At 34.2% G+C, this 22,416-nt stretch overlaps 1 long non-coding RNA gene across 1 annotated transcript; it reads left to right on the forward strand.

Annotated features, from left to right (window-relative positions):
• The first annotated feature begins 310 nt into the window (after positions 1-310).
• Positions 311-1,606, forward strand: LOC145055101 (uncharacterized). The gene is made up of 2 exons (XR_013685077.1): positions 311-816; positions 1,300-1,606. It is a non-coding gene; the product is annotated as an uncharacterized LOC145055101 (long non-coding RNA).
• The last annotated feature ends 20,810 nt before the right edge of the window (positions 1,607-22,416 follow it).

The following is a 22,416-nucleotide window of genomic DNA, read 5'->3' on the forward strand; positions in this document are numbered from 1 at the left end:
AAATCAACACGTGTTATACACGAGTTTTTAACGAAAATGCTTCATTAAGTTTTTCTTACATCCGGTCAAAATGCAAAGTCCTAAGATTAACAAAAAAACATAAAGTTAAGTGTTCAAACAACAACATTTTAGAACTAGCTTTTAGATATATGAGAATGAAAGGCCTGTGATTTAAATGATAACAAGACAATTATTAATATTCTAGATGATCTTGATTCTTTTGATTCTATTTGTTCATTATTTGAATGTTTCTATTTATTTTAAAATTTTATTTTAAAAAATTCTTAACATACACCTTGATATTCTTTTTAATTCACACTTAGTGTATCAATAAAAAAAAAATTAGACATTGTGGGTTAAGTCAACCCGACACCATATGTAAGAAAAAACAAAATAGCGATTCGCAAGTCGACTCGAATCAGATCTTAAACCAAATAACACATAATTTGAATCTTGAAGGGCTGATCAGGGCCGTCCACTTTATAACAAACAGCATTGAAGAAACCGACACCGACATCATCATCAATTCATCATCTATCAAAAATTAATTAATCGTTCCTCCCAATCCCATCGTCTCTGGATCTCTCCGACGTCGAAAATCGACGAATAAATGCTGCAGTTATTCTTCGCCGTGGCCTTCTCGGCGGTTCCACTGACGCTATATGTGCCGCCGATTAGGAGCCTCAGTCTTTTCGTCGGATCCTTCCAGCAGCTCGTCGGTCACATCACCGTCTACACCCTCCGCATCTGCCCTCGCTTACGCCTCGCCTTCTCTCGGATCGTCTCCCCTATCCTTCGCTCTCACTTCCGCGACAGGTAACAACGATGTTCCAAATTCCAATCCAAAATACTCCATGATTTTGCTCCAGTCGATCAAACTTATATTCAATTGCACTCTTCTCCTGTTTTTATTTTTGTTTTTTGTTTGTATAATTTCGTGAATTGAATTACTCGTGTGAATATGTATATGAAAGAACAAATAAGCGATCCAACTAATTTTGTTCATTCAAGTGTATTTCCGGATGCGCAAGCATCATCTGCGAATATAATTGGATTCATGTGAATTTTATATCAAGAGCTTATGGATTTTTGTTAGTTTCTGATACCGATATCGCCTGTGGATATTTTTAGGGTTTGATTCCAAAGTCAAACATTATCGCATATGCATAGAGAGCCTATAATTAATATTACATGAAAATTTTGGATTATTGTTAGTTTCTGATTGTAGATATCGTCGTTCTTAGGGCTTGATTCCGAAATCAAATTATTGTTTCTGATGATTCATATCCTCTTTGTTAGGGCTTGATTCTGAGTTCAAACAGTGTAGATGTGCACACACATAAAAGGATTAACAGAAAAAAGTATTTTCTTCAAGAATAAAGTTCATCATCCAATTTCTATGAAGCATAAACGCACTGCAATTTCCAAAAAGCTGAAGTTTCATTGTATAATCTGTTTCCACTTTGAAGAAAAAGCTTTTGAACCTAAACCACCAAATGTCCGTTGAAGATCTGTGATATAGTACGAAATTAGAGACCTAATGAGTATCCATTTTTTTAAAAACTCAAATGATTCATACTCTAAAGCAGAAGGGTTATTTTTTAAAGATACCTCTTTCAACTCAAAGATTTGCAACATTAGGTTAGACATAATAAGTTTGATTCCTTTATCACTCGATCAACATCAAGACTAGCAAAATAATGAAATATTTGACCAAGGAAATAAAGGATAATAATGCTAAAAGTGCATAAATCAATCAAATATCCCAAAGTGAAAAAGATAATGTAGGAGTGCTTTTTTCAACGGCTAATCTGCTAGTATTTTTTTTTTGCTACATCAGCGTAATCTCTGATTTGTTCGTATCTTTATTATTATATTTTTTTTACATTTAAGAGGAAAGATTTGTCATGTCAATTTTTTTTATTCGAGAAAATCCATCAAATAACTAAATTGACGGGTGTGAAGGAAGCAAATGACCATGAAAAACTGAATTTTATTAAATGACCATGACTTCCTTAGAAAGGGTTCTGCAAAAGGCCAAGCTCTCTGAGGAATTTGAATAGCACTGAGGAAATGAGGTGACAGGTGTATTTTTGTAAAATCACAAAAAAAAAAAAAAAAAAGTTTGTATTGTAGGCTACGGAAGAAGGAAGGGGTTTGGGGGAGGTTTGTTGTGGAACGAAGACGGAAAAAGGAAGGGAGAATCGATCGATCGAAGAAACATGAATGAAGATGGTGAGGCGCAGAACAGTTCCTCAGAGCTGTTGTTGGACGACGAAGAACAGATCCGCAGAGGGCCTTTCTGCGGATCCATAGAGCCCTCTGTGAAATTGACATTTTTTTAATGCTTTCAGCTACCATTTCCTCAGAGGTGTACAAGAGCTCCGCAGAGACATACGCATTTCTGCAGAGACATCTTCTATAGAACTATGTAAAACAATGATTTGTCTTTTTTCCCACGTGTCCGATTCCTTAGAGTTTCAGGCCTTCCGCAGAGCCCCTCTCTACGAAAGTCACATTCATTTAATAAATTTTAGTTTTTCATGGTCATTTGCGTCATACACACTCCTCTGTTTGGTCATTTGATGAATATATTGTTTTAAACAACTAGTTTAAATAAAAAATAAAAATTTCATTAATTTAAAATAAAAATGCATAACGTTAAACTAAAACATAAGAAACATAATAAAAAATACTAATTGATTGCATGTTATTTTTCGGACTTATTGACAACTTTCAAAAACTCTAAATATATAAAAGGTTTATGTTTTCCGTCCGGAAAATTTTAAGAACTTGATATAAAATGATTGCATCATTTGCACGATCACTTTCATCACCTTTGTCATTTGGGTTTCAAGTTATTGAACAGGACGTTAAACTCCTTTCCACTTTGTTTGTGTACACCTATTTTGAGTAGATTCGATCTTTCTTCGGTAGTCACCTTGATGTCTTTTGTTGAGGAAATGGGTGCTAACATGTTCCTCAAAAAAATGACATCATTGTAGTTGTTGTCGACCGAAGGTTCCTTTGATGCCTCGACCCATGTACTGGTCAAAGTCGTCTCTTTTATCAAGATTCAAACTATAATCAAGGACTTCCCTATCTTAATGGAATTGGATTGAGAGTTTGAAGAAGACGTTTTGCAAAGATACAATCGAAGGAAATAAGATGAATGTTAATGGTTTTGAGAGTGGTAAAATTGGTATTAGTTATTGGTATTTATTTTGTAAAAAAATATTGGTAAAAAGTTGAATTTTATGTTAAAAAATCAGCCAAAAAAGAATAAAGAGGAAAGATTATGTGATTAAATTATGTCGAGTAGGAGACCTAAACTTGACATATCGAGTTATCGGGTGGTGTAGGTTGAGCCACATTATATGTTAATAGTCATGTCGTGCCACTCCATGTAGTCGTAAAAATTCCTTTCATTTTAGGATTTATTCCATAAAAGACCATATATTTTGTCTTTTTCAGTTTTAGGCTTGATTTTTTTTTTCAAAATAAACTCAACTTTAACTTATTCTTTATTATTTTATTAATGAATACAGTTACTAATAGGTAACTCTAACTCACGTGCGTCCTACACATTGACATATCACCTCTATACTAAAATCATGACTAAACTTATATATGAATTTGTAACGAAGGATCTTGGCCCTCTTAACTATTTTCTCGGTGTTATCGTTTCATGCCATATGAGTGGATTGTTTTTATATTAGAAGAAATATGATTTGGAAATAGTGGAACGAGTTGGAATGTCATCTTGCAAACCCTACTCCCACTCTCATCGATACAAAGGAAAAGTTAGTACCAATAATGGACAACCTTACTCCAACCTCACTTTATATCGCAACCTTGTTGTAGCGCTTCAATACATCACCTTCACTTCGATGAATATCTTATATGCAGTTTAGAAGATATACTTATGCATGTATGTACCTCGTGAATCCCATATGGTAGCTTTAAATCATGTATAGCAAGATCCTCTTGATTATGGTGATACACTCTATAATACGCCAAGTCAACGTAGTGTATGCGGTAAGACATGTGGAAGGAGTATTATAGAGTGTAAGACCAATAAAAGGACATTGCACATATCATGATACACTCTTTAAAGCTACCATATGGAATTCACGAGGTGCTTACACATGGAACCAAATATGTTAACATAATCTACTTTTATGTGTAATCACATATGATTATATATTAAAGTAAAATATAATCACATATGATTATATATAAAAGTAAAATATATTTACATGTGATTATATATAATAAAAATGATGTATTCATATTTGAATCAATATATATTTACATGCGAATCTTACGGGGTATATTAAAAATATATATATACATTAGCTCTTTGATTAAATATTTCGTAGGGCCATATTTCTATACAACTTAAGATTCACATCTGAATATATCATGTAAGATTCACATATGATTATATATAAAAATATATGTATTCACATGTGATTAAATGAGAATATAAGGCAATTAAATATTTATATTCATATGTGCAAAAAATATTTACATGTTAATGTATGTATATTACATATAAACATACTATATATCATTTAATATCCATATGTGAATATATATATATATATATATATATATATATATATATATATATATATATATATATATATATCATTTAAATACACATGCCAATATATTATACCTTTCTATGTAATCATATGTGATTATACCGCATAAGATTCATATGTGAATATGGCGTGTTATAGAAACAAAGCTCAATGGAGCATTTTATGAAACAATTAAAATACACATAACTAAAACACAAGTTAACTTATATAATTGTGGCAAAACATTTATATTATAATAAAAGAGGGAATCATTGAAGACATAAACTATACAAACCCAGTCAACTTAATTCAAATCCTATATTATTCCTGTAGATCGAGATCGAAACTTGTGAATCTTTTGATGACAAACCACATTGTAAACATTGACTTGTTTGAAACATGATGAGGTTGTGAAAATTGTTTCATGTTGATTAAAAATGATTGATTCACTTAAATACACAAATAAATGCCTCGTTATTGAATGTTGTTTAACTTTGATGAATGTTTAATTACTAATCGATATTACATGATATTATGGATATTCAATTGTAGATGTATGAATGATTGATGAATGTTTATTGATTATTCATGAAGATTAGAGATAGCCTAAGGAGATGTGATATTGATTAGTCATTAAACATTCATCAAAGTTAAACAACATTCAATGACGAGGTATATATATATATATATATATATATATATATATATATATATATATATATATATATATATATATATATATATATATATATATGCCTCGTCATTGAATGTTGTTTAACTTTGATGAATGTTTAATGACTATTCATGAAGATTAGAGATAGCCTAAGGATATGCGAAGATATGATCAATTATTTAGGGTCGGTATGATAAATGAAGATCCAATCTTGTTTTTTTTTTTTTATATATTTTCTTGCTTTAGTTAAGGCACATTTACATATTTTCTCTTTCTTTTACTTATCATTATAATTTCTAACACATAAAATAAGTAGTTAGGATTCATTCTTACATTCTCAACTTATTTTTCATTATCGTTTGAATCTTCCCATATATATATATATATATATATATATATATATATATATATATATATATAAAAGGAGGATCAAAGAAGAACAAATATAGAATCGAGAGAACGTGATAACATGGTTTAATCACACGTGAGTAGTTTACGCATGTGATTACATATAATAAAAAAATTATAAAAAATAATAGAATTCATACTTTTATAAAACAATATTATATTAATATTAATATTAATTTATAAAGGATTAAAAATAAAATTTTTAATATAGTCGAAAAAAACATTCGATAAAAATAACATTCAAAAATGGATGGTTAGTATTCGTTTTCGTATTATCGATTTCATAATTGTTCGTCTCCGAACCTAATTACACACACACACACACACACACACACACATATATATATATATATATATATATATATATATATATATATATATATATATATATATATAGAGAGAGAGAGAGAGAGAGAGAGAGAGGGAGAGGGGAGGGAAGGTTATGATTAAATATGAATTGTAAGTATAGTATTAATGTATGACCAAATTGTATCAATTATATTAAAATAATTGAAAGTTAGGGTCAACAATGACATGATAGTAATTAAACGAGAAATTTTTTATTACTTTCTATATTGAATCCAGGAGAAGGATACATTGGACGTTTTGATTTTAAACAAGTTAGGAAGGGAGGATTTTAAGGATATTTGTTCGACTAATTCTTCTTATCACGTTTTAATCATTTTCAATTCAATTTCAATCATATTTTAATTAAATTCAATTACAAAAAGCATTCTTAAAGAATGTAGTGTTTTTAAAGAATTTGCAACATTCACTTTTACTTTCATTTATTTAATTTCAATTGCACAGAGCATTCAATTCCATACAACTCTTTAAGAATACATAAATATATTATAACATGGTTTTAAAGAATATGTAATATTCTTTTTACACAATACTCATAAAATGTAATTAAATTACATAAAATACATTCTTTGATGATAAAATATAAAACTTGTATAAGAAATTTCAACCGAATACATTTTACAATTCTTGAAGAATTCAAACATTCTTGAAAAATGCTTAAATAAAAATTAACATGAAAGTGTGAAGAATTCAAGTATTGTTAAAGAACTGAAGAATACAAATCAATTTGCATGTTTGTAACACCATAACTTTTTATACAACCGAAAAATTCTTGAAGAATTCAAACATTCTTGAAGAATGTTTGACGAGTTCAGCCCCTTTAATGACACTTCTACCCCTATTCCTCTATTTCTTTCTATTGTGTGTGTGTGTGTTCCGACATATACAAGAACTAATGAACATCTTCCTTCCTTTCCCCTATATGTTTATGATCATCAATCCTAAATTTCTCACCATAAGTCAAAAGGACAATGCTAAATAACAACCCATGTATGATAAAACAAAAGACAGAACCAAAGTTTTTTCTTGGTTATTTGGTATATACCAAAAGGTTAGAACTCATCATTTTTCAGCCTCTGGTAAAAGTATTGATACAATAACTTGAGAAATGATTAATGTTCATGATGAAAAATTCTTATCGTAAAAAAGTAATTAAATTATATATGTTGATAAAATGACCAATGTTCTTGATGGAAAAGATTAGATATGATAAGTAGCGTAACCAATCAACATTACAAATCTTACTTTTAGACTTAATCCAATAAAAAAGAAGAAAAGTTTGATTGCATCAAACAACTAGACACTTAAACCAATCAAACATTTATGTGTATTGGTAGTTTGGTACACTAACAAAACTAATCAAACATTTATGGGTTTTAAATGATATCTGGGGGTCATGGTTCAGTAATATAGAAAATTCTTCCCAATTATAACATTGTACTTTGAAAATACAATGCTATATTTAGGATGCATTTTCTTTCTTGCACATATAAACATCTAGACGCACACACATACAACCACGCACAAACTATGATCTGCTTATTTTACACACAAACAACAACATACATACACTAGTAGAAGATATTGCATATAAATTGATTAACTAGAATTTTTTAGTTCGTTGTGAACGTATGGTGAAACCATGAAAATGTTGTAAGGCAAAAGAACACGCTTCCGACCACATATGTTTTACTGTTAAAAATTTTATAAATTTTATAAAAAAAATAAAAATATTAAAACCAATATTTATTAGTAGTTTTTGAAACTTTTAATTTAAAAACTGACAAATAAGTTAAAAAATAAGCAAAAAAAAAATCACCATCCATGTGTAATATTCTACATATTCTCACATCATTTGTATAGAATACTACTCATAAATATATATTGTGTTAAAAGATGTAGACTATTCCACATGATATATATATATATATATATATATATATATATATATATATATATATATATATATATATATATATATATATATATATATATATATATATAATGTTAGAGTAGGGTGAACATTTGGACCAGACCGTTTTTTTGGAGCCGCGAACCAGTTCTTGGTTCTAGGATTTAAGAAAAACCGGTATGTTCCGGCCGTATCAAGTAAAAACAGGTTTTGACTGGCTTATTTTTCTTTAAAAAAATTATATTCTGTGAAATTTTTTAAACAAACATATTTCATTCGTTGCGAGTTTTTCCAACGTGTAATTTAGAGTTTGTAGATGATTTTAGACTATACTTTTCTTGTTTTTGGTGTTATGTTCAATAAATTACAATCTTTCAAATATGAGATATCAAAGCTGAAATATTTCAGCAAGAAATTTAAACTTTTGTATTCTGTGAAATTCTTTAAACACGCATATCTCATTCGTTTTATGTCGGATTGACATGCGGTTTTCTCCAACGTGTAATTTAGAGTTTGTAGGTGAATTTAGACTATACTTTTGTTGTTTTTGGTGTTATATTTAATGAGGTACAATCCTTCAAAGATGAGATATCAAAGCAAAAAAATTTCAACTTTTCGGCAATAAATTTAAACTTTTGTATTTTGTGAAATTCTTTAAACAAACATAACTCATTCATTTTTAATCGGATTGACATGTGGTTTTTTTTCCAAAGTGTAATTTAGAGTTTGTAGATTTTTTTAGACTAGAATTTTGTTGTTTTTGGTGTTATATTCAATGAGTTACAATCCTTCAAAAATGAGATATCAAAGCTGAAACATTTCAGCTTTTCAACAAGAAATTTGAACTTTTGTATTTTGTGAAATTCTTTAAACCAGCATATCTCATTTATTTTAAATCGGATTGACATACGGTTTTTTCCAATGTGTAATTTAAAGTTTGTAGATGATTTTAGACTATAATTTTGTTGTTTTTGATGTTATATTCAATGAGTTACAATACTTCAAACAAATGATATAAAATATAAACAATCAAAGTTTAACTAGTCAAATGGCACAAAAACGGAAACGTATTCATTTTTACGAGTTGTATCGTATCAAACCCAAAAAAATATTCATTTTAATGAGTTGTAACGTATCGAACCCAACAACATATTCGTTTTAAAGAGTTGTAGCAAACCCAAAAACACGTTTTAACAAATTGTATTGTATGCAAGTAAAGTAGTACCGGTCCAAATGGGTCTAAAAACCGGAAAACCCGGACCTGGACCCGGTAAGTCTCATCCGGAACGGTCCACGGTCCACAATATTCCCTGAAACCGGTCCGGTCCAAGAATTGGTCTGGTCCAAATGCTCACCCCTATGTTAGAGTATGTAGAATATAACCCATAGGCACTGATTTTTTTTGTTTTTTTTTTATTACTTTTTTAAATAAAACTTTTTGAAAATTATAAATAAACATTTTTTCATTTTTCATTTTTTTCGGTTTCTTTTACATCCAAAATGTGTGATCATAAATTCACCCATTGCCTCACAAAACTCACTAGTCTCACTAGTTCATATGACTGTTGATTGTGCTCATGAACAGTTATACAAAAAACCAAAAAAAAAATCGTCAAATATTTTTTTTAGCATAGATATGTTTGTAGGATGTTAACAATCGATTAAATTAGGTCAATCACATCATCAAGAGGATGATTGATGATAACACTGTTAAGTAGCTAAAGTGATATAGAAGAACAATGTATCTGAGTGATTGAGCGTGTGTGTCTGATGTATATGTAACAAATCCAAATAATTGATACTTGCCAGAAGCACGACGATTACATGGTATCAACAAAACTCTACTTATTGCATTTAAATTATGGAATCCTACAACTCCATTAAGAATTCAAACAAAAAAAATCAGCATGGGTATTGAATACAGGAGAAAGTAGAAAGAGAATAAATTAAATGAACCCTTTTTTACAATATTGGCATCCGACAATTGAGAAGTATGAATGTAGTTAGAGACGAAGTAACGTAAGATTCTGATTCTATTATTGTACCGAAAACCAAATCCTCAACCACGGTTGATTGATTGATAGATCTGTTAGCTAGTGATTTTCCTATTATATCATACACATTACTTGAAATTGATTGATTTTACAAATTAAAAGATTGAATAGCAACATTTGATTTGGAAGGTTGAATTAAACCAAACATATACACAATATAGAATCGAAGTAGTTGAATATGATACGGACATGTTTATTAGGAGAATCGTTTTTATGTTTTCATTTAGTCACATGCATGAGTTTATGGAGAAAGATGTCACACCCCAAAACCAAGAACGGCGGAAACGTTCTGGGGCAGAGGACGTCATATACAGTATCACAACAATGCAAAGTAGTAAATAAGCAACAACATCATCCATTGCATTAATAGTATAATTTCATACAAGTGTGTTCTTTCGTAATAGTAAGACACCAAAAATGAATAATCAAAATAAAAGACGAGTCTTGAAGATGCTCCGTCTTCTCAAAATCTAGTCATCGGTACCTGTCTACTGGTGACATGAGAATACAAGTTATTTTGAAAGCGTAGATCAGCATTTAAGCTGGTGAGTTCATAAGTATTTAGTGTCAATGTTTGTATAAGGTTGATGGAAATGTTTGTAATTGATCAATGTAAATGTTTGTATATGTTTGAAAACTCTTAGAAAATCCTATATTTTCTACTAGTATAAAAAGTAGTCTTCTACCAAGACCTAACTGTTTCATGTGTTTTTTTCTCTGTAAAAGTGAATGTTTTCCCCAAATTTGACTATCATTACCAAAATATAGTTTTATATTACCCTTTATGTGAGAAGATCACAATTTGAATATAATGGGAAAATATATGTGTACTGCAGTATTATTTGTATTAACTACTGAAGTAATAACTACCTTAAAACCAATGGTTTAATTAACGCAAAATGTGATAAGATTGTTACCATACTAAACTGACTATAACACGACGATGAAAGACGTCGGAAGAAATGACATTTGGCACCCGTAGACTTGCAAGTCCCACTGTAGCGAATAGCAAAGGTGTAGGATAGTCAATCCAGTATAGATCTATATGCAAACTCACGCTCTCCCTCTAGGAGATTTTGGTTACAAACATGACATAACGAAATGGTCGATGTTTCATGAAGTAGTAGCTCATATTATGTTATCTCTGAATCTTGTTATAGTATACTTGTTATAGTAATAGTATTCTATGTATAGTATTCTCTGTATAGTATCCTTTGTATAGTATTCTCTGTATAGTATCCTTTGTATAGTATTCTATGTTATAGTATTCTCTGTCTGGTATTCTATGTTATAGTATTCTTTGTTATAGTACTTGTATATGATAGTATTCTCCTAAACTATACCTATTATAGTTTACTAGTAATTTCTGTAGTTTGAATGAATGAAAGTAGGCATTTGCTACCCAAAGGTACTGAACTGATTGATAGTACTTTTATATCTACATATGTACATATGATATATATCTAATATTTAGACGACCTTTAGACAAATAACCGATACCCTAAGTCCACATCCAAACAAGGAAAAGGAAATAAGGCGAGTTAGTAGTCCTAAGTCCTTTAAACACTATGTATATAACTATACATATATAGACATGCTTTTGACAATATATAAGTTTAAAGAGGTTTTGTAATACATTTTAAAGAGTTTAACAATAAATGTTAATGACTTGATGTCAGTTTATAAAACGATTTAAAAGCAGTTTGATTGATAATAATGTTTGAAAGTATAAGAAATCCTTTGTTTAAAACAAAGTTTGTAGTATATGAAATCCTTTGTTTGAAACACAGTTATTAATCACATGTGTTTGATTAAATAACTAGCATGTTTTCTACTTGTATCCCCCCCCCCATAAAATCATTTAAAATCATTTAAAAGATAAGTTAAGGGGGTATGAACTCACCTGATAGTGAGTGAGCTGAATGAAAGATCGGTAAAGGATCCTATTTAACATATAATGACACATATATGATTACAATTAGTGTTTATAACAACTAATTATGCAAGTATAAACACCCTAGAACATGGAAAACACTTTGATTTAAGTGTTATAAGTACAAAAGGGTTGCATCTAAGGGTTGTAGGGCTTCACCTTGGAGTTCACGGCCCATGGTAATTACCACATGAGTTTACGTCCCATGGGCTTATGGCCCAATGAGTTTAAGGCCGTAAACTCATGGTAACTAATACCATTTTGTGTTTAAGGTCCTATAGTTCACAAGGAAGTGTTCTAGACTTAGTTCCATGCCTTAAGAAAGTGTTGTGGCAACTTTGCACCCAAGAATTAGGGTTTACGGCCTTGGGAGATGCCTTGGCCGTAAACACCTTTCATTTGTGTTTTCTTTATGATTTCAAGGTGAAAACTAATTGATTCAAGTATATAACAAGCTAAGACAAGAGTACTTACAATGTAGAAGCTTGTTAGGGTGATTAAAGTCCAAAAACACTAGTGTGTGTTCTTGGTGTTCTTGGTGAAATGAAGAACACTTGAAATCTAACAAAATGGAATGATTTCATGGATGAAATCAATGGAGTGTGCTAGATAAAGAGATGTATCAACAAATCAAAGGATGAAATACTTACACTTTTGAAAGATTGAAATGAAGATCCTTATGATACTTGAGAGAAAAGTGGAAGTTCTTGGCTTGAAAATGGAAGTAATGAGGAAAAAGGGTGTAAACTCATGTTTTAAGCATGAGTTCACGGCCATAAGAGAGTTTACGGCCCAAGCTTATAAAGTTTGGCCGTAAACACCTCATTTTAGGTTTAGGGTTTAGTTTGTTGCATATTGAACCCTAGAAGATACTTCCTAACACTTAATTCTTGAATGCATTATGATTAGAACACTCAAATAGACTCTAAACATTGCTAAAAGTTAGCAGAAATAAGTCTGACTGTGATTGAGCTGCACAACTGTACAAGATAGAAATTTCGGGTTGTCACATCATCCCCCCGTTAGAGAGAATTTCATCCCGAAATTAGAGTTTAAGCAAATAAGTAGTTACAAATAACTAAGTAAAAAGATGAGGATATTTCAATTTCATTTGATCCTCGCGCTCCCAAGTGAATTCAGGTCCTCGCTTGGCGTTCCAGCGAACCTTCACTATCGGGATATGGCTTTGTTTCGTTTGCTTAACCTCTCGGTCCATAATCTCTATAGGTTCTTCCACGAAATTGAGGCTCTCGTTGATCTCGATCTCGTCGAGTGGGATTACAAGAGTCTCGTCGGACAAACACTTTTTCAAGTTCGAGACGTGGAAAGTAGAATGTACGTTACTGAGTTCGCGAGGTAGATTGAGTTTGTAAGCTACAGGGCTGATTCTAACGAGAATCTCGAAAGGCCCTACGTATCTTGGATTTAGCTTTTCACGCTTTCCGAAGCGTATCAAGCCCTTCAAGGGTGAGACTTTCAATAGAACGCGGTCTCCCACCTGGAATTCCAAAGGTTTTCTCCTTTTGTCAGCGTAGCTTTTCTGTCGGTCTCTAGAGGCTTTCAATCGTTCACGAATCTGAACGATCTTCTCTGTTGTTTCCCATATGATTTCTAAACCTATGAGAGTGTTGTCAGGAAATCGTCTTTTAGCTAGCTACGTGTTGCCCACCTCAGCCCAGCACAGAGGGGATCTGCACTTACGGCCATAGAGGGCCTCAAATGGAGCAGCCTTTATGCTTGTGTGATAACTATTGTTGTAGGAAAATTCGACCAGGGGTAAATGGATATCCCATGCCTTTCCAAAGTCGATCACACAGGCTTTCAACATGTCTTCCAAAGTTTGTATTGTTCTCTCACTTTGCCCGTCGGTTTGCGGATGATAGGTTGTACTCATGTCCATCCTAGTTCCTAGGGAACTTTGTAGCGACTGCCAGAACCTTGAAGTGAATCTACTATCTCTATCAGAGATAATGGATATTGGAATAGCATGCAGTCGTACGATTTCCCTTATATAAGTTCTAGTAAGCTTCTCCATCTTGTCAGTCTCTTTGATTGGTAGGAAATGTGCGGATTTGGTCAATCTGTCGACGATGAACCAAATGGTATCAAGTCCACCCGTTGTCTTGGACAACTTGGTTATGAAGTCCATAGTAATCCGCTCCCATTTCCACTCCGGTATTTCCGGTTGTTGTAGTAATCCTAAGGGTTTCTGGTACTCGACCTTAACCTTTGCGCAAGTAAGACATTTACTCACGAAGGTAGCAATATCTGCTTTCATGTTAGGCCACCAGTATAACTTTTTAAGATCCAAATACATCTTATCCGAACCTGGATGGACGGAATATCTAGTGTTGTGTGCTTCAGTCATGACCAAGTCTCAGAAACCACCGTGTTTCGGTGTCCAGATACAATCCATGAGGTATAAAGCTCTGCCACCCTTGACTTCCAAGTTCTTATCCATCCCTCTCCCAGATTCACCCGCCACATTTTCGGGTTTCAAAGCGTCGAGGTGAGCTTCCTTAATTTGTGTGGACAAGTGTGAATGGATAGTCATAGTCAATGATTTAACTCTACGACCAGAGTATTCTTTCCAACTTAGGGCGTCATCTACCACGTTGGCTTTACTCGGATGATAACGAATTACGCATTCGTAGTCATTGAGTAGCTCGACCCACCGTCGTTGTCTCATGTTGAGCTCCTTCTGGTCAAATATGTGTTGAAGGCTCTTGTGGTATGTAAAGATAGTGCTCTTTGTTCCATACAAGTAGTGTCTCCAGATCTTTAGAGAAAACACAACTGCTCCTAACTCAAGATCATGCGTGGTGTAGTTGATTTCGTGTATCTTAAGCTGACGGGAGGCATAGCCAATTACCTTTCCTCTTTGCATAAGAACACAACCAAGCCCTTGGTTAGATGCATCACAATACACAACGAAATCTTCTATCCCTTCGGGGAGGGTTAGTATCGATGTGGTGCATAAGGCTTGCTTCAGCGTTTGGAATGCCTTCTCTTGTCTCTCTTCCCAGTCAAAGGCCACACCTTTCTGTGTCAGTGTGGTAAGTGGTTTTGCGATGCTAGAGAAGTTTTGTATGAACCTGCAATAGTAGCCAGCGAGACCTAGAAATTGACGAATTTCTGTAGGGGTCTTCGGTGCTGACCAGTTCTCAATGGCCTTGAATTTGGAAGGGTCCACGTGAATTCCCTCTTCACTAACGACGTGGCCCAAAAATTCGAATCTTCGAATCCAAAACTCGCACTTGGAGAACTTTGCATATAGCCTCTCCGATCGTAATGTTTCTAAGACTTTTCGTAGATGCTGACTATGTTCCTCCTTACTTCGGGAGTAGATAAGTATATCATCGATGAAGATGATAACGAACTGATCCAAGTAAGGACGGAACACCCTATTCATCAGGTCCATGAATACAGCTGGTGCGTTGGTTAATCCGAACGGCATCACTACAAACTCGTAGTGTCCATAACAAGTTCGGAAGGCTGTCTTGGGGACATCCTCCTCTAACACTCGTAGCTGGTGATACTCGGATCTTAGATCTATCTTCGAGAAGTAGTTCGCTCCTTGAAGTTGATCAAATAAGTTGTCAATGCGAGGTAGAGGATACCAATTCTTGACGATAAGTTTGTTCAGCTCTTTGTAGTCGATACACATACGAAATGATCTGTCTTTCTTCTTCACGAACAAGACCGGTGCTCCCCATGTTGAGAAGCTTGGCCTAATGAATCCCTTCATGAGAAGTTTGTTAAGCCGACTGGAAAGTTCCTGCATCTCTGCTGGTGCCAGACGGTAAGGAGATTCGGCTACTGGAGTAGCCCCTGGCACTAAGTCGATTCTGAACTCGACTTAGCGTTGCGGTGGCAATCCCGGTAGTTCTTCTAGAAAGATGTCGGGATAGTCGCGTACTTCCAGAATGTTCTGAATGTCTTTCACTTCTTGACTCGTAACGACGATGTGTGCAAGGAATGCATGATATTCCTTTCGTAAGCACTTCTGAGCTTGAATACACGAAATGATGCGAAGGTTCGTACTAGATTTGTCGTCGTAGATAACTAGAGTTTGTTGTTAGGGAGGTTAAGACGAACTTCCTTTTCAAAACACATGATGTCGGCGCGAAGATGAATTAACCAATCCATGCCGATTATGGCGTCGAAACTTTTAATTGAGACCGACATGAGGTCTATTTGGAAAGAATGACCATCTAGAGTTAGAGTACAACCTATGTATATGAAGTTAGTGCTTTCCCTTTTCCCGTTTGCCATTTCTACAGTGAATGATTCCTCTAGTGCACGTGGTTTTTGTTTAAGTAAGGGAGCGAATTTCTGTTTCACGAAACTCCTCTCCGCTCCACTATCGAATAATATGCAAGCATAAGAATTATCGAGGAGAAATGTACCAGTAACCACCATAGTGTCAGCTATGGCTTCCTCGTGGCCTATTGCAAGAACTCTTCCCACTCCGCCAGCATTTCTTGCCTTCGGGCGGTCTCTCTTGAAATGACCAACCTCGCCACAACCGTAGCAAGCCTGGCCCACAACAATGTCAGGGACTTGGTTAATTGGCCTCGCCGAAGCCTTGCAGAATCGGGCAGTGTGTCCTTTCCTGTTGCAGTTAGCGCACTGCATTTCCCGGCAGGCACCATTATAATGGAAAGTGCATTTATTGCACTTGGGAAAATTCCCAGTATACTGCTTCCTCGGCGCAGTAACAGCAGGTACAATCGCGGCATGAACAGCCAAAACTTGCTGCTTCTTGACAAAGTTCTGCGCCAATTCTCCCTTTTTGTTATCCCAGAACTTCCGCTTGTTATCAGCGGCTTTGGAGGGTTCTACGATGGCTAGGGTTGTTGTTGTCGTTGTCGGGGTAGGGACTCCGTGATCAATGAGTCGATGTGGCAACCGTTTGGCACTGTCGAAGGTAGTGGGGTTTGAAGCTAATACATTCCCCTGGAATGGAGGCACTAGCCCCCAAATGTACCTCTCAATCTTCTTTCCCTCAGTGGGAACCATATTCGGACATAGTGCTACCAGATCGCTAAATCTGGCAGTGTAAGCCACTATGTTGGAGCCTTTCATGGTCAGACTCCAGAGTTCTTGTTCCATTTTCTGAACCTTACCCCTCGGGCAGTATTCTTCAATAATCAGTCCTTTTAAGAGCTTCCCAGCCCATAGCATTTGCCACTATTAAAGTTAGTGACTTGACATGGCTATTCCACCACGTCAGGGCTCTATCACTGAAGGTGCATGCAGCAAATTTGACTTTTCTTGCTTCAGTACAGGAACATATCTCAAAGATCGATTCTGTTTTCTCGAACCATTACGACAGAGCAATGATTCCACCGATTCCATTGAAGATTCGGGGTTTACATTTGGTGAAGTCTTTATAAGAGCACTCTCGCGAGCGCACAATGACGTCACCTTGTGTGGAATGAACTACTGTTCCACCTCCGCTAGTACCCTGGTTGTTGTGGTATTGTGCCATGGCTGTAGCAACAGCCGCAGCTACCGCAACATTAAGAGTTGTCGTATCGAATTGTGGAGGAGGCGGTGTTTGAGTTGGAATAATCGGAGGATTACGCCTTGTCGACTTACGAGGAGGCATCTTTCAACTATAAGTTTAAAAGATGAGTACAATGATAAGAATTCAATAGTGAAGTTAATGAATGAGTCCCATGAACTAAATCGCCATAGTTCAACAACTAGATAAGAGTATTAGTTCCATAGAGTTCTAGAATCAAAAGAATGAAAGTATTTGAATAAAGATTCCTACAAAAGATTGGCTGACTGCCAATATCATTGATATTAAAGATGTAATAAGTTTGGGGAAAAATTAACCTAAGAGTAGGTCTTACATAATATCAGAAGTAGCAAAATTTTGACAGCTTAGAAGTCTAGTCAAGGTACTTGAATGACAAGAATATTTTACAGAAAAGTGCTTCATAGAGCACCGATACGAAAGGCTATTCCTTAAACCAAAAGAAAAGATGAGTCAGACATCTTCTACTGGCGACGGGAACTCCTTGGGCGAACCCTCAGATCTGCTAGTTGACGAACTACGTCCTGAAGATGTCGCTCATGAGCTCTCTGACGCACTCGAAGTTCTAAGACTTCAGCTCGAGATGCAGCTAATTCCTGCTGCAAAGTCTCATTGACTCTCTTAGTCCTTTCCATAGCTTCTTTGAGATGGATAATACGGACTGTGTTAACGCCAGAGTTAGCGTCAATTTCCATGACTCGGTCGTTAGCTGCTCTACCTTGCTCATTATTCCGAGCAATCCTGCAGACCATAATGGGCAGGACTGGGTCAGCTGAGCCTCATTCGCCGAGATTGTAAAAACTTCGGTCTTCATTGAAGGGTAATGGTTGACCCTGCTCATCACTCCAACGATTCAAGTTTTTCGGCCACAAGGGTGTGGGACCTTGAAATGCAGGTCGGGGGTTGAGAGTTGGGTTTTGAACTACTTGAGGTAGGTTGTTGACTTCTGGTTCGGAGTCAGAACCATCCGAAAATCCTTCTGTGAAGTGATCATCCAAAGGGATTGGATGATCATTTTCTGGCTCTTCTTCAAGCCATCTAGCATTGCCCTGATTTGGGAAATACGGGTCTCCGGGGATATGGAATCCAGCCATGATATCTACGCGAGAAAAAGGGTATAAAGAATAATTAATAGACGTACGAATTAGATAATTATAAGATGATCTTTATTAGTTACTCCAACATTTACGTAGTGCATACTAGTCATATGTAACCAAAACAGGATAGACCTTCGAATAAGTGACCCTAACTCTAAGTCCACAACCAAACAAGGAACAGGAAGTAAAGCAAAGATCACAGATTATAAGTCTATGACATCCTAGTCACATATAACCTTATCGTATCCACTCAGCAACTATTGACCTACTAATAAAGACATGTTTAGTTCTCAAATAAGTCGTTATAGTAACACAAAATACTCCTATATTATTTTTAAGTTTATGTTATGTTCTAATGTTCTCATTGTAGTAGTGTTGGTAAGTTTTTAGACTTGTTGATACATCACAACCATTCTCGGCATATGCTAATCACTTTTCGGACCAACATAGTTGATCAGGCTATGTCACTCCCAGAACTGACCATACATCCCTGAGCTCACTTGTGATGTTCAACAATCGTAATACTTATGTTATGTTCTAGTATGACATTGTTCTATAGTAAGTATGTAGGTATGTAATTATGTATACTTCTAGTTAAGTATTTTAGTACTTAAAAGTATAAAATCTTGGTCAGAGTATTTTAATCCCGTTGTGTTTATAGTTTGTATATCTTTTATGGGTTGATATACTCGATTCACTATAAACAATGCTCTGATACCAATCTGTCATACCCCAAAACCAAGAACGGCGGAAACATTCTGAAGCGGAGGACGTCATGTACAGTATCACAACAATGCAAAGTAGTAAATAAGCAACAACATCATCCATTGCATTAATAGTATAATTTCATACAAGTGTGTTCTTTCATAGTAGTAAGACACCAAAAATGAATAATCAAAATAAAAGACGAGTCTTGAAGATGCTCCGTCTTCTCAAAACCTGGTCATCGGTACCTGTCTATTGGTGACCTGAGAATACAAGTTATTTTGAAAGCGTAGATAAGCATTTAAGCTGGTGAGTTCATAAGTATTTAATGTCAATGTTTGTTTAAGTTTGATGGAAATGTTTGTAATTGATCAATGTAAATGTTTGTATATGTTTGAAAACTCCTAGAAAATCCTATATTTTCTACTAGTATAAAAAGTAGTCTTCTACCAAGACCTAACTGTTTCATGTGTTTTTTTCTCTGTAAAAGTGAATGTTTTCCCCAAATTTGACTATCATTACCAAAATATAGTTTTATATTACCCTTTATGTGAGAAGATCAAAATTTGAATATAATGGGAAAATGTATGTGTACTGCAGTATTATTTGTATTAACTACTGAAGTAATAACTACCTTAAAACCAATGGTTTAATTAACGCAAAATGTGATAAGATTGTTACCATACTAAACTGACTATAACACGATGATGAAAGACGTCGGAAGAAATGACATTTGGCACCCGTAGACTTGCAAGTCCCACTGTAGCGAACAACAAAGGTGTAGGATAGTCAATCCAGTATAGATCTATACGCAAACTCACGCTCTCCCTCCAGGAGATTCTGGTTACAAAACGTCACATAACGAAATGGTCGATGTGTCATGAAGTAGTATCTCACATTATGTTATCTCTGAATCTTGTTATAGTATACTTGTTATAGTAATAGTATTCTATGTATAGTATTCTCTATATAGTATCCTTTGTATAGTATTCTCTATTATAGTATTCTTTGTATAGTATCCTTTGTATAGTATTCTCTGTTATAGTATTCTCTGTCTAGTATTCTATGTTATAGTATTCTCTGTCTAGTATTCTCTGTTATAGTATTCTCTGTTATAGTCAATTGTCCTGAAAATACCAATCGATTCACCAATGCAATCCACCTAGATTTCTAATCTTTCTATCAAAAACTGACCCACCATGGACCGTCGGTGCACAACACGAGCTCGGCCTTGAGGACAAGGCCATTTTTTGAGGGACGAAGTGTTGATATGAACATGTTTCCTAGGAGATGCGTTATTTTGTTTTCATTTAGTCACATGCATGAGTTTATGGATAAATACGTGGTCTTTTCTTCTAGAGTCAATAAAGGAGTTAGTGCTCCTCATTAGGAGTCCACGTTTTTGTTCCCTGCGTGCACATTTCCTTATTTCTAGGATAGAGTCAGGAATGTTTTCTATTTAAATTGTATTGTTCATTTGAAAGTAATTCAAGAAGAAAATTGGTTCCAAATTAGTCTCGTTTCTCTTCTTAATTTATGGGAGATTTGCCATCTCAAAATTGGCTCTATCAGATTACTTGCTCTTAGAATTTCCAATCCTGCTTCCCACTTCGGCTGGTAAACAATCTCGATACGCCGGCCCAAGCATATCATCATCAACAAACACCATCTGAAATTCCAGGTTTTTCAAAAAGAAAAAACACTTGGAGATGATGATTGGTAAGGAACGAAAGAAAAAAACAGAGAAATCAATCGTATTACCTTCAATTTGTGTCAGCACCACCTTCATCGACAATTGACCTCCTCTTATTTTGTTCGTGTGACCACACAACAACACATGGGAATCGAGAACCCATGTGAGTTCGATTTATGCCTTCCCTTGTGGAATTCTTTCAAACAAACACACACAGTCTCCTTTTCCTTCTTTGACCATATTGTAATCGAAAACAGATAAGGTAATAAGGCGGTTGTGATAACCCCCATAACTAAAATCCATCCGGAAATCACAAAAACCAAGCAGAGAGGATCAAACACAGCCAAATAACCAATAACAGATACCAGGAAAAGCAAAAAATCGAATTTCTTACCTTGTAGTCAGTCCGGCGGGATTGATGGTCTTCATCAAGCCCTAATCGCAGGTCAGGTGAGGCAATTGATGGTGGTGGCGATTAATTGCACACATGTTTGTATACGGTGGTGGTGAGCAGCGACATATAGGGCGTTGGTGGTGAGAGGGTTTTGGGTGTCAACTGTGAAGAATAAATGATGCATATGAGAGAAGACGAAGAGTGAAGGTGAAATATGGGAAGGTGCGAGGTGAGACATTTGAGGCGGTGAACTGTTACGTGGAGAGAGTAAACTAATCAAAGTGGCGGTGGTAAGGGAGAAGACAACTCGTGTACACGATGAACAATACCTGCTGAATATATATATATATATATATATATATATATATATATATATATATATATATATATATATATATATATATATATATATATATATATATATATATATATATCAACCGGTGTGGATTATCAATTTTATTATGTACATTAGACATGTATTTTGTGATTTATGTATCCTATTTTGTTCCACTTTTTCTTCTTCTTCACTTTTGTTTTAAATTTCTTTTTTATTGTTAAATATAATTTCTAGTGGGTGTGAGACCTGTATGTTATACGAGTTTGATAAAACAAAAAATTTGAAATTTGAAATATTAGATTTAAAATTTAAAATTTAAAATTTGAATTTAAAAACAAACATATTAAATATTATACGAATACTAATATTGTAATTTATTGGAATACACAAGGAAAGTGAATAATGGGTTAACAAATCAAAGATTATGATTGACATTGATTTGTGGTAAAGGCAATGATTAACTGATGTTTAATATGATGTGTTAATTAAGAAAAGATAAATTAAAAATGACAAATGAAAAAAACATTTAATCAAAAATACAAAAAATAACATGTATCAAAGTTAATGAAAGAGTGACATGTAGCAAAATTATTTTCATTTATTAAGGAATATTCTGTTTCATATATCAAGTGCAAACTATCTAGAGCATAAATCAAAAAACTGGAAAAAAAAATACATAAAAAACAAAGACATTAAATTAAAAAATA

This window comes from Lactuca serriola, chromosome 5 (assembly GCF_051521515.1).
Source record: "Lactuca serriola cultivar US96UC23 chromosome 5, Lser_US96UC23_V15, whole genome shotgun sequence".
NCBI lineage: Eukaryota > Viridiplantae > Streptophyta > Magnoliopsida > Asterales > Asteraceae > Lactuca > Lactuca serriola.